Genomic DNA, 14636 nt, shown 5'->3' on the forward strand with positions numbered 1-14636 from the left:
TGTTCTCCGATCTACTCCTCCATTCATTAATCGTCTATTTAGACGACATATTGATATTCTCAAAAAATCTACAAGAACACATGGTTCATGTTTCCGAAGTCCTCCACCGTCTTCAAGACAACCACTTATTTGCCAAGCTGGAGAAATGCTCATTTCACCAAACTAATATCCCCTATTTGGGCTTTATCCTTTCTGCCGAAGGGGCTTCCATGGATCCACGAAAAGTAGCAGCCATACAGCAATGGAAAGCTCCTCAAGGGGTAAAAGAGGTCCAAAGGTTTTTGGGATTCTCAAACTTTTACCGAAGATATATCCCTAACTTCTCAAATACCATCAAACCTTTGACCTCTCTTCTTCAAAAAGGTAAAATGTATGCCTGGACTACCGAAACACAACAAGCCTTTGACAAGCTCAAGACTGCTTTTTCCACTGCACCTATCCTTAGATTACCAGATCAAACAAGACCATTCATTCTCGAAACTGATGCCTCGCATTCGACAATTGGAGGTGTATTAAAACAAGCATCCCTGTCAGGCGTCGAACACCCCATAGCCTACATGTCAAAGACTTTACCTCCTTCGGAACAAAACTACACTGTCCTTGAAAAGGAATTACTCGCCATAAAGAAAGCATGCCAAGAATGGAGACATTTGCTGATAGGAACAAGACATCCCATCACCATCCGAACTGACCATAGTAACCTGAAAGTACTCCAAAATTATGAATGTCAAAACAGTCGCTAAGCCCGCTGGGCCTATTTCTTTTCCTCCTTTGACTTCATAATCACTCACATACCTGGCACTAACAATCGATTGGCGGGCGCCTTATCCCGGAGTCTACAAACAGAAGAAACTTGCATTCAGCAGAAGATATTGCCTCAAGCTACATTCATCTTTTTGATATCCACTTTTCTTCAGGACATTCGCAAACAGTTCTCTGGAGTCAATGAAATAGACACCCAAAAATACCAACTCCAGGAAGAACAAGGTTTGTTCTACCACAACACAGAGCTATATGTGCCTACCGAATACCTCAGGAAACAAGTATTGTACATGTGTCATGACCATAAGACTGCAGGACATAGGGAAATTGCCAACACCCTCGAATTGGTCAACCGCCACTTCTGGTGGCCATCTGTTGCTTCGGACGTCAGAGACTACGTCACTGCATGTCCTGTTTGTCTTCAGGAAAAGGTACCAAGAAAACTACCGATTGGAAAGTTAGTTCAACCTCCCCTTCCTAGTCAACCTTGGGAAAGGTTTTCGACCGACTTTATAGTGGAGTTGCCTCCTTCCAGCCGCAACACCACGATTATGGTGACCATTGATTCGTTAACTAAGATGGCACATTTCATACCCATGGTGAAACTTCCTACGGCTGCTCAAATGGCATCCTGCTTCCTACATACAATTTTCCGCTTACATGGTTTACCTAAGAACATTATCTCTGACAGAGGGCCACAATACATACAGCCTTTTGGAAGAATCTATGCCAAGCCTTAGGCATACACCGGAATCTTACCTCAGGTTACCATCCACAGGCCAATGGCCAAACCGAAAGATTAAATCAAACATTGGAACAATACCTCAGATGTTTTGTTTCCGCTACACAGGATAACTGGACTGAGTTGTTACCATATGCCAAAATAGCTTACAACAATGCGCAACATTCCGCCATCAAGATGTCACCTTTCTACTGTAACTATTGTTTTCATCCTGAAATTTTACCCATCACAGCCACTCGAATAACTAACTCCCCTTCAGTAGAGGAGTGGGTGGCACACGTTCAATCAGGACCTAACATTGCCCGTGCCATCCTGAAAGACACTCAACAAAGAACCAAATTCCAAGCTGAAAAAAGAAGATCTCAAGAACCCACGTATAAACCGGGGGATTTAGTTTGGTTATCGTCCCGCTATCTCCCCAAAAGATTGATACCTTCCAAACTCTCTCCTAAATTCTTTGGTCCTTTTCAGGTGCTCAAGGAGATTGGAAAGGTATCATATCAGGTACAACTACCGCCTTCTTGGTCACGGATACACAATGTGTTCCATGTCTCCCAACTAAAAACTCATGTATCTGACAGGTTCTGCAGACAAGGAGAGATATCACCTCCTCCTATTGATACACCAGAAGGTCCTGAATATGAGGTTTCCGACATAGCTGACTCCAGGTATCACCGAGGAACCCTACAATACTTGGTTGATTGGAAGGGGTACAGCCCATCCGACAGAACTTGGGAACCAGCATCTGCAGTGCATGCACCTGCATTGGTGAGGAGATTCCATCGATGCCATCCCTGGAAGCCCGGTCCTTTCCCCCCACGGGGAGGGCATACTGTTACAAGAACGCGTAGAAACCTATGGAGACAATGGAAGCTACATCAACCACGATACACTCAGTGGAATCCAAGATGGCGGCTCCTTGATAATGTTTCTATCAACTAACATGCAGGTCTAGTCTTTTTCTTCCACCTTAGTCCTTCCTCTCTTTCCACCGTTTGTTTCGTACTTATACACCGCGAACTTACAGGTAAACTGCGTTGCTACTCTGCTCTTCTGCTTTTCCCTTGTAGCTGCTCGCTCGTAAAACTTGCCTTCGCCAGTTTTTTCTCCTCTGGAGCACCCCCTCGCTCCCTCCTTCCTTTTCCGCATCCGCGGCTTATTTATTTTCTGCCGCTTGCGGCTTCTTCTTCTGCTTACCGTCTCTGCCGTCCTCGGCCTTTTCTTTCCTTCCGGCTTTGGTCTTCCTAAGCCGGCAGCTTCTGATACTAGCAGCCGCTCGCGGCTCTGCTACACTTTCATTTCACTCTTTCTAGCCTTTACTTACCCCTCCTCTTTTTCCTGGTTCTGGCGGTCCTCTGCTCTTTCTCTCCGTTATTCTCCTTCGCCTCCTCTATCCTTACTCCTTGGTACTCACTGATTGCTTTCGACACTTATTTCAGTACCTCTTCCCCCTTTTGCTTCTGTCGGGGAATTCTCCATCATTCCACCTGCCACCACGAACTGGGAGTTCCATCCTACTCAAGACCTGCGGGATCTGGGTTTTCTTCCCCAAGAGGGTTTCCCAGGGGGCAGCCCCCTGGGAGCACAGAGCACAGATTGTCTGGCCTCTGAACCTCTGGGGGGACGCCTCTTACCTCTTCACATCTGTCGTAACCCGAAGAGCCGTGAGTACCCCATCGGATCACAGAGGTTATAAGAAAAGTCCTTTTATGTGACTATGTGCACAATAACAAAATAAAAATAAAAAATTGGAAAAACCAGAGCTAGGATCAGACCAAACCTTTGAAAAGTGGTAATAATTTTTATCGGCAAATAGCCAACATGCCACACTAGCCACTGCCTTATTACAGAGAATCCACCTGCAACCTTTTTTTATACCAATCTGGGCTAAGGCTTTAAAGATTGGAGTCGTATGGACATGTTTTATAGCCATCTTTTAATCCAGGCTGAAATGGACCAGCTGTAAGAAGTGCTCGAACTAAAGATGTAGACATTGCCCTGCTCTGAAAGGGACATGCAACCATTGGGCAATCTTGCTGCATGTCAAGTGTGATCTGCATTTTTACATTACCCAATTTCCTCGATATCCATGCCTTGTGCTGCTTGCGTGTCAGCATTGGTATTGTCAACAGTTTTAATGCAATCAGCAGTTGTGAGACCAAATGTTACTTTAGGCTGGGTAACAGTGTTGATTGATCAGCACCCGATTTAGATTCAGTAGATCATTGTGGACACTCAGGAATGTGAGTGCATGATGGGTGATCTGTGGAATGTATCGTGACAGGAGGAGAAGGAGTAGACAGATGTTCATCAGAAGAAGCATGAGGGACAGAATGAAGGAGGTTTTCCTGCTGAGTTCTGAAAGCAAAGATTGAAAGAATATTGTAACTACAATAACATCATTCAGTGGTTGGACACGTTAGCACTATTTGAAAGGGCAATAACGTACCTTTGCTCCTGCTTGTCAGTCGAACTTTTGGGCTGGATCTTGAAAGCAGCCAAAATATCTTGAGAGGATTTTTCTGCTTCAGCAAGTTTCAGTTTGCTGACCTGTTTTCGTCTTGTGGCACCAGACATTTATTTTTGGTTTAGCGGATGACTCTGGATTCATGTTGCTCTATTCTCTACTTCTGCAGAAGGAGAAGGAAAGGAACAGAGATTTGTGGCTATTTTAATTATGTTTACGCAGCAAACTCACCAATGATTCAAGTTGAACTGCAACAAGATTGCCTCGCTCTAATAAAGTGATGAGCTAAACAGAATGTTAAGTTCATTATTAAGCCATTGCCCGTGGGCAAATGGAACATCTGTCACAGATGACGTTTCATTAATGTTAATGCAGTTACAGAGTTCAATTCAATTTACATGGTAAATAAGGAAAACAATAGACTCTAGGCAATGTTGGTTTGTTGTGGGGTGGGCCCACACTCACTTCCTTCCTAAGCCCTGCTATGCCATGCCTGACGCTGGACAGTTAAGCTAATTCAGGACACTTGAAACAGGCTCCAGTCACTTCATTTTTAAAAGCACTTCACTCGCAGCTGCTAGAAAACCAGCATATGCGGTTGGCCTGCCTCAAGCAGGATGGAAGGCTTACATGTTTATTGACCTGAGCCCATTACGTGAAAACCTCAACGTCCCTTGCTACTCCCGCATCTGCAAAGCAGATTTGGCCTGGCCACCTTCTCCAAACAAAGGTCAGTCGTCCATTAATGAGGCTCCTTTCCAATTTGAAATGAGCAGCAGTTGCTAATTTTGCTAGATGCATTGCTAACACGTCACCAGGCCTGAACCCAGCAGCAGGAGAGGAGAGGAGAACGAAACCATGCCACAACAAGTGATTTAGCTAAACATAGGAAGGAGATAGGAGACTGGGTGCACCTACGCCCCCATATACTGGTCTATGCATATAGTAATGAGTCTCCCATGCCACAACTTTTATTTTCTTGGGACTTCAACCCTGTCAATTTAGTTAACATTTGAAGACCTGAAAGATGCTTACTTCCCAGCCTCAAGACCTCCCAGGTAAATAGGCTGGATCACACTACAAGGCTGGCAGAGGCAGGCTCTGACTGGCCTTTAGAGCATTAGTGCAATGCCTGAACCAAAAACGTGAAATGCCAGTGTGGGCCAGTTTTTGGGGTCAAAGTTGGGAACTTATTTGTGAGCCAGTTTGATAAGTTACTTCACCATGCGGCTAGTAGTTTTGACCAGAATTACAGAATAGTCTTTAAAATGTACAATTTTGGCACAATGCAGAATTATGGCAGTGGCACCCGACCGTCCGTAACATCAATGATGTTACATTTCACATCTCTACTACTGCTCCTGCTGCATGCATGATAATAATCCCGTCCGTTTTGGCAAACGGATAGGATCAATCATCATTCATACCCACTACACTCACTGCTGTGAAAAATAGGGCCCTGTGGTTTGCCATGTCCATGTGCATCCTTTCAGATCTGTCCTGTCCAGTAACATGCATGAATAGCGTTTATATATGCTATTTTATTTATTCTGATTAACTATTTTGATTTAAGATGACAATTGTACTGTTTTCTATTATTTATAACATCTGTTTTATTTTTTCTAGATGAATTGTTATAGCATTGACTGTACCATTAAGTTGTAAGGAACGTGCATTCTAGTTTTCATTGAATCGGCACATTCGGAAATAAAGTTGAATTGACCAGTTTTAGGTGCACATATAGGACAGAAAAGCAAAAAGACCGATTTGAAAAAAAAAGCCACCCCAGCTGAAAAGCAACGCTCTTGGATAGCATAATTGTTCAGCATTCAGGACGAGATGGATGTTTAGGGGAAAAAAACAAATGACCATTTTCCCTTTTTTCTTTCTGAGTTTCCGACTACTTCTAAATGCAACAGGGCAAGGAACCTACCCTTCAGTCAGCTGCTCGAGCTCGGTGACTCAGGAGTCTGCGTGAATCAGAGAAACAGGAAAGGAAGGAAGTGGGGAGGGAGGGCGGCGCGGCCGCGTGGGGCGATGACATCATCACTCTGGCATGCCGCGCGCGGCCTGGAAGAATGCAGTCTCGGTTGCTGCAGACTTTGTTTGCTTTCTTGTTTTATTTTCGTTGTTGCTAGAGTATTAGGAATTCTGGCAGACTCACTAGCAGCCCTTCCGAACACCACACTTAGTCATGTTCTTCTGTGACGTGAATCCTTAAACACTGCTCATGTCTGAAGAAGTGTGTGTTTTGATTGTGTCTGCAGGCGCAGTTGGGAGCAGAGAGAACGCCAGGGAAGTTGATGAAAACATTCAGAAATCGGAGAAACAGTGCAGAAAACATTTTTCCGAGCCGAGAAAGCTATGAGAGATTTACATCAAGCGGATTTGGCAACAAATAACTTTAGGAGTTTATGAATTCCACTAAAATTCTTAGTGCATGTATCAGTACTGTTTTGCCTGCCAGGAACGCACACACACTCTTATCAACCCTAATGCCGATATGGGGCTGCATTTCTTTATTTAAAACATTTCGTTTCCTCTGCGCATCGTGACAGACAACTTCTTCGTCCAAGTTTTTCCTTTCCCCCCCTCTCAATCTTAGGCTCCTCTACTTCCTTCCTCTCACCTCCCTCTGTTCTGTCACTTCCTGTTCCCTGATCCATCCCGGTCCAAGACATGATCAGGGACACATCCCCCGTCCCCATTTATCTCACTGCGGCTACATCACTTCTACCAGACTTTGCGACTTTCTGATTGTGCTCTTTGGTCTAGCTCCTTGGCCTTCTTATGCGCAGTGAGGCCATCATTATTTCCAGAAGGGCGCTGTATATTGCATTACATTTTATGACATGTGTCTGCTTCTTTTCCTGGTGTCTGGACATTTTTCTCCATCTGCCCTGGATGCCCCATCAGATTTTTGTCCACTCAGCTCATTGATTTGTCAGTCAGGCGTCTGTATTCAGTCCTCATTGTTCGTCTCCTGAGTCCTGAATGACTGAAAGTGGGATGTGTTCCTCATTAGCTATGACCTTACGTAACCTTGATCATAGTACCTCTCTGTGGGATAACGTGGAGTGGTTTGGATAAATACCTAGGATCTTTTTTTGTTTTTCTCATTTGTCATTGACAGACTATGGCTTCTTCGCTCATTTCAAATTATCTTTCTCAGGCTCAGCTCTTATTATCAGTGTTCCAGGATAGGGATGCGCTTCTTGAAAAGGCCAGCCAATAAGGGAAATTGACAGCAGAAAGGCCCAAGGTATTTTTGTTCCCACACTATACAAGGGAGGCACGGACGCAACATCAATCCTATAAAACAGTGAAGGCAGAACTGGGGAAAAGAGGAATAAAATATATGTTACTTTTTCCAGCCAATCTCAAGAGGCTATATGACGGGAAGATGTGGTCCTTTGGTGTCCCTTCAGAAGGACAGGATTGGGTGGAGGAGGTGTGTGGTTGGATATGGATTGGTGAACTCCAGGCTCCCACAGACAAAATCTCAAGACACTGGTCTTAGTACAGCAAAATGAGGAGGAGAAGGATATGGAGTTGGCAGGGGGATTGATGTGGCGAGCAATGGATCCTTGGTGGGGACCCCACCAGTGGGGGAGGTGGGCAGACGGTGAAGATCCAGGAGATTAGCAGAAACAGTGCGAGCTGAAGAATGAAAGGGAAGATGTTTGCAGGTATAGTTGGAGGTTAGATTGTTTGACAGATGTTCTTGGGAAAGGAAAGTGTGGGGTGAGTGAGCTGTAGAGGCATAGGGTTCTGTTACCAACTATTCGATATAGCAGATAAGACGGGGAAAGCTGTGGGAAGATGTGGTACTTGGAGGGGGCAGTTTGGAGAAGGTAGATGGCACCCACTCAAACCCCGGACTAAGAATGACTGGATCAGGTAGCCGCTTCACATCAAAGGAATTGCCATGGAAGCAGTATTCGCCCTCAGTTTGCCAAATGTCTTTATGGCAACATTTGCAGATGAACACTGCTTTTTCCTGAATATCATTTCCAAGTGTAGCTCATGGCAACTGTCCTTCCCGCAAGTGACTGCCCTTTGCCACCTGCTAGAAAGGAGGCTATTAAACACCCTGCTCCTAACCCCAACCTCCTAGACCAGCTGGGAAGTAAAAGTATCATGACGTAAACGCAAGACCATGACAGGTACATTAACTTTCTTTATGTCTTGTTGTCCAGTTGTTGCAACCTCAGCCCCTCAGTCCGCCTTTCTGCACTCTCACGAACTGCCTCCCTCTCAAACCAACCCATTCCAAGTTCTGATGCAGGCCGACCCTTCTAATACAGAACCCTTCTTCCACATTCTTAATTCCACTGGGAACTGGGTAACTTTGTTTGTCTGTAAACAAATATCTCCATGTTTACTCTTGTATGCACGGAATTGCATCTCTAACACATCTCCTTTCCTTTGCACATTTTAATTATTCCACATAATGTTCTTTGTTCCACACCTCTCCATTCTCCAACCGCACTGAATTTCCCAGATCTTCCTTAACCGCCTTTGCTCTAGAAAACATTGGCTTTCCTATCAGCACTTTTTGCCCCAACTTGACCTTAACCTTTACCACAGTCCCCTCAGTCTTGGGTAAGTTATGCACACAATTCAGCATGTCATATGTTTTTAGTCCCTTCCATACCTCGATTTTCCATCTTCCTTCTCATCTCCTCTTCATGGACCTTCACGTTACCTGCACTTTTCAACCATCCAGGACATAGCCTAGTATTTTGCTCCAGTCTCCTCAGGCTCTTAAAAGATGAAATCCTTACACACACACACGCACGCACGCACACACTCTCTCTCTCTCTCTCTCTCTCTCTCTCTCTCTCTCTCTCTCTCTCTCTCTCTCTCTCTCTCTCTCTCTCTCTCTGACTCACCCCCAGTGGCCGCCACAATCCTGACAACATCCGTCAGTGTCCGATTAAATCTTTTGGCAACAGCATTACCCTTAGGATGATACAACGTTGTTGTTGCATGTCGTATCCCATTCGTTTTTAGAAACTCTCCAAACTCCCTGGCTACAAATTATGGGCCATTATCTGATATTGCTTTTTTTTAGGTAATATCTTCCTCCAAAAAACAGATTAAAAAAACGATATCATTTTTCTTGCACTAATGTTCTTCATCAAACATACATTAGGCCATTTCAACAACACATCCGCAAGCACCACAATATAAATGCCCTGTGCTCCATTTACACTCAAAGGGCCCGATATGCCAACTGCCACTACATTGCACACCATGTATGATACCGGAACTAACTTCATCTGTGGCATTCTCGTTTGCAAAGCCTTGTCACTGACACTACACTTCCCACATTCTTTCAAACATTTCTCAATATTCTCAACCATTCCATGCCACCAATCATCGTCCCTATTAGCGCTTTGGTTTTACCCAAACCAAGTTGGCCCTGATGGGCAACATCCATAATTGAATCCCTCTTTCCTTCTGGCACTACAACTCTATGCCCCCTCACCAGCAGATTTTCCTTCCACTCCTAATTTACTCTGCACCCTACGATACCGTTTGAAATCTTCACTTGTTTCATTTCTTGGCTATCCACCACACACAAATCCCACCACTTTTGTGTGAATTCTCATTCCCTTCACATCTTTCGACCCACTCCTTTTCTTGGATCACTGTATTTTTCACAAAATCATCACCTTCTTTTGTATCCTGATCACTATCCGGGTCAACACATATCCTGCGGTCATCTACAGCATTTCGGGATAATGCATCTGCCACCACATTTCTCTTTCCCTTTATATACTCCACTTAAAAATTCAAACCTTGCACACCAGTTATCCACTGAACAATCCTCCAGGACCTCTCTTTATAAATAAAGACACTAGTGGCTTATGATTGTTGACAATAGTGAAACTCCTTCCCCGCACATGATTTTAACTTCTCAATCCCCCATATGCATGCCAAAGCCCCTCTTTCAAGTACAGACTAACTTCTCTCAACATCTCTCAACATACAAGATGCAAACACCACTGTGTTAATTCTTCACCTTCTGGTTGCAACAACACACGCCCTATTCCATTTTCACTGTTATCTTTATATGTAAATACACCTCTGAGCCATTACTGAACCCCTCCAACAGTAGAGCCTATGTTTTATTAGCTTAAACTCACTATCACAATGCGCATTGCAACAAAATACAACTTTTCCTCCCACGCAATCTCTCATGCCCCCTGGTATTGTCAGCCAATTTTATTTAATAATTTATCACGGCTTACCTGTTTCTGCTCTCATTGGCTGGTGGTGGATGGGGTATGTAGGTGTGGTGGTAGCAGTGTGGAGCTCACAGCCCATAGGTGATGGGGCACCCCACACTTTTTTTGTATTTTCCCACACTTGGTCTGGCTAGAATTGTTTGTATTTGTTGGATTTTTTATACTCATGCTTTGTGTTTACACGATCCACAATTGTCGTTGATCCTGAGGAAGGCGGGCATCACTCGTCCACACTGCCGAAACACCCGTTTTGCTTTCGTTACATTTGGGTTGACCCTTTATGATCATCAATAGAATTAACTGTTGTATATATTATTTCTTCATAATGTCATTGTTTCGCTTCTGTAAATCTATTTGAAGCTTTTGATTATTGTTTGTATTCTATAAATCTATTTAAAACGTTTGAACAATTAATTTGTATCCAAGTAGGAGCATTTATGCCCAACAAGTACTCATGTTCAGAAAACATTCATGTTTTGTCTAATTAATTCTACTTACTATATGTAATAATACAAAATATATATATAAGTTTACAAATCTACTCAGCCAAGTGTTTGAATGTCCTAAGCACCAAGATTCAGTCCTGCCTTGCATGGTTCATGCAAAAAAGGTTTGTAAATAATTACTATTTAGAACCGGTTCTGTTGGGACCATCATTGTTTTGTTAGCCAATTTTGTTATACATTTTCCATGATATTCTATAATTCCTAAGAATGACGCCACCTCACCTTCGTTTGTATGGGCCTTCATCTTCACCACCACCTCAATGGCATCATGCTTTGGTCGGACACATTGCTCCGACAAATCATACCCCAATGTGATGCTGGAAATGCATCGGAGGGATAGGGCCTCCGTATCCTTGTCCTGTACTGCTTTCTATCGTATGTTCTGTCGTGTTTTCCGTGCAGGAGTTCATGTGGGACTCCTGGCGGTGCAGCTCTTTCTTGTGGTTTGGTGAACGGACCCGTGGGATACCCTTATGGCACCCATGGGTGGAGGTACAACCCTGTGCCCCTAGTGTATGTTTTTGGGCACCTGTGGGTGGCCCGCAGAGCAGGGTATGGGCTGGTGGCAGCTCCATGCTGAATTTGACAGGTGCGCAGAGTATCCTCCATTTTGGGATACCCCGGCCCTGCCATTGGGATCAGTTGATTCCTGATGGAAAACAAGATGGCCCCGGTGGCCTCTTGCTTTCTATTACCCATTACCTTGTTTTCCCAAAGTCCTGGGAAGCCCTGACTCTGTCCCTTCCCCCTGATTGGCTGTTGGGTGGAAATGCCACATATGGTGTTGTTGTGAAGGCCCGGCCAGACTAGCTTGGGCCTTCCCGGTGATGTATGTTGTGGGTACCTCCTGTGGATGGGACCTGGGTGAACAGAGTGTATGACGAATTTGCATTCTGTGTTGTGGGTGTCTAGTATCTGGTGGTTGACACAATGACTGAGACAACCCTGCCCGAAACCGGTATGAATGCAGCTTGGAGTGTTGAATGGCTCAGGACTTGTCCCAATACACATAACTTGTTGTGAGTGTCTGGAGAGAAGTGAATGGCCTGAATACCTTGTGTGCCTAATTGGCTGCCTGCCTGCCTGAATGCCCGTAGTCGTGATTGGATGCTTGAGTGTGACCCAGCGGAATGAATGGGAGATCAACAGTACATCTGGGGACCTCTCACTGCTAGGAATCGTGTTCAGAAGCTGAAGTCCACTACGACGAGTAACTGGATTAACTGATGCTTGACCTTGAAGCCCTGCTGGACGAGAAGAATTGCTGTTGCTCTCCTTCGCAATCTGAAAGCTGCTGTGCCTCCAAGGACTGACCCAGAGAGGTCCTGGTAAAGCGACCTCTTCCCGAGCTACGAGGGACCATCGTGCACAGCCGATCTTTGCCAACGCTCCCTGGTAGACAGACCTTTGACAGGCTGCTGACCCGATACGGGGACTGCTGCGGAACTCCAAGGAGAAGCACTCGGACTGTTGTCCGCCACTGTCGACGACCGCCGTCGCCGACCGGAGCCGCCATGCTCCCGTTTGCTTAAGAACTTCAATTGTTCATCGGACGCTCTCGCCTGCATCGTCATCCGCTTGTCTCCCGCTGGAGAAGGCCCGACCGTCAACGCGCCGAGGAGCATCCACCAGTGGGTTTCCCGCCACCTAAAGACCACGGAGACGCCGACGACTCGACGCCCTTGCTGGGCCACAGTTCTTCATCATCTCTTTGCGGTCCAGAACTATCGTCACCGAGGAGCCCCGCACGCCTCCTCCTTGCAGGACGCCAACGGTCTGTCGTCGACGAGCACCGCTAGGAGCGAAGCTGTCACTTCCCTGCCATAGTTCACCCTGTTTACCGTCAGACGTTCGACGACCCGTGACACCCGCCTTAAAAGGAGGGCACTCAAGAAGGGCCGTCGATTCCCCGACACCGAACGCCAAGTTCCCCGACACCTCTCGACGATCTGTGGCTCCTGCCTGAAAGGGAGGCACTCAAGAAGGATCGGTCGGCGTATCGTCGGAGAACTCTACTCCACCAGGTACATTGGGGGGGTAAAACCTTAATAGGAAGAAGTGAGACTATTGAACACATGGACTGGGCTTGTGTGATATATCTTTATTTTACAGGTTGCCAGGTGGGGGGATCTCCACACAGAACTGTGCGTAGGGGTAGGGGTCAGCATTCTGCCTATTGTTTCAACCATCTTATGTTCCTGCCTATCTCTATTGCTGGTTTCCTCGTTATTAATCTGTGTGACATTTTAACCGTACAGGTGATGCACTTTAATGAGATTGGATAACATTAGTGGTACCAATTTAAAATTGTATATATTTATCATTATTGGCTTCCGAGTACAAAGTGCATTATTGTGATCGTGTACATACCTTTGAATATTAATTATATAAAGACTGTGTTTTCAGTAATACAGTGTGTGGACATTCCTTTGTGGGGGTTCGGGGACTACACTGTACTTAAGAACCAGCCTGCATCACCTCCTGAGAAGCTAGGCCTTGATTGCTCGACCACGTACCAATAATAGAAAATCTTGGCTGGGGTCCTCTGTGTCTCTCCTCTACCATATAGATAGCGGAAGTACAGACACTCCCTACCGGTCTTTACACTGGTGGCAGCGGTGGGATGCTTATGGTTTTAAGACTCAGTGTATAACCGTACCACTTACAAAATATCTGCACTTTATTAGATTAAGGTTTGGGTGTGTACAAAATAACTGCATTACAAGCAATGGAGTCTATTGTGAATGGTAAATTGACTCGGATGAGCTTAGAGGCTCTCCAGAGTGCTTGTGAAGCCAGGGAGTTAGACTTTGTGGATAAGTCTAGGGCTGAGCTGATAGCTGCCCTGGTGGACTACCAGACCGATGGTGAAACTCTTGATGAAGGGGGGAATGCAACCAATGAGGACTCTGCCCCTGGGGTTTCTACTGAATCTGTTTCTGGGAATGCCGCCATTCCTGCTGCCTCTGTTCCGAACCCCAGCAATACCTTGGAGCTTGAGTTATTAAGGATGAAATTGGCATTTGAATATCGCAAGTTGGAAATAGATGCTGAGCTTAAGAAGGAGGAGTTGGCGCAACAAGTGGAGCTCAAGAATAGGGATCTTGAACTCAAGAATAGGGATCTTGAACTCAAAGACAAGGACACTGAATGTCAGAGAATCCAGCTAGAGAAAGCTCGAGTGGAGACTTCAGCGAAACCCAGTGAGAGTGTCAGGTCCCCAGCAACTAAATTTATGAAGGATTTGGTTGGTGTGTTTTCAGAGGGTTCTGATATCCTCCAATGGATCGAAGCGTTTGAAATGGCTTGTGCAATTCATGATGTTGACAAAAGAGATTGGGCTAAGTGTTTGCTAAGCAGAGTGCCTCAAACTGAATATGACTGTATTCTGAAGCTGAGTGTGGAAGAAAGGGGTCAGTATGAGTGTATGAAATCTGCTTTGATTGCCAAGTTTGGCAAGACACCTACCCAATACCTTAAAAGGTTCAGGGATTTTAAGAAAAGAGAGAATGTGTCTTGGGTTGACTGGGTGAGTGCTGCGCACATGAATATGATGGGGTGGATTGATGGTTACAAGGTGAAAACCTTTGTTGAATTGTCCCACCTATTGTTTTTTGAGCATTTTTCTGAAGCCTTTTCACCGGAGCTGCGTGTTGCTTACCAGAACATTTTGGATCCCTTTAAACTGGCTAGGTTGGCTGACAAGTGGGTCTCCCACCGGGTGTCCCCTAAGGACTCCAGTGGGAAGGACAAGGACAAAGAAAAAGGGGCCTCTCAGAAAGCTGAGGAGTCCCAAAAGCAATCACAGTCGAATAAACCTAAACCCTCCTCTCCTAAGACCCAAAAATCTAGTGGGGATAAGTCATCTGTGGGTGGGAATAAGAGTAGTGGTCCACCTGCTG

The 14636-nt window shown here is 45.3% G+C and overlaps 1 long non-coding RNA gene across 1 annotated transcript; it reads right to left on the reverse strand.

The window, feature by feature from the left end:
- Positions 1–3235: 3235 nt before the first annotated feature.
- LOC138481741 (uncharacterized) lies at positions 3236–5954 on the reverse strand. The gene is made up of 3 exons (XR_011274373.1): positions 5905–5954; positions 3954–4134; positions 3236–3862 (listed from the first exon to the last, which is right to left on the reverse strand). It is a non-coding gene; the product is annotated as an uncharacterized lncRNA (long non-coding RNA).
- Between the last annotated feature and the right edge of the window lie 8682 nt (positions 5955–14636).

The sequence above is a fragment of the Ambystoma mexicanum genome, chromosome 5p (genome assembly GCF_040938575.1).
Source record: "Ambystoma mexicanum isolate Mex_15411 chromosome 5p, UKY_AmexF1_1, whole genome shotgun sequence".
Classification (NCBI taxonomy): Eukaryota; Metazoa; Chordata; class Amphibia; order Caudata; family Ambystomatidae; genus Ambystoma; species Ambystoma mexicanum.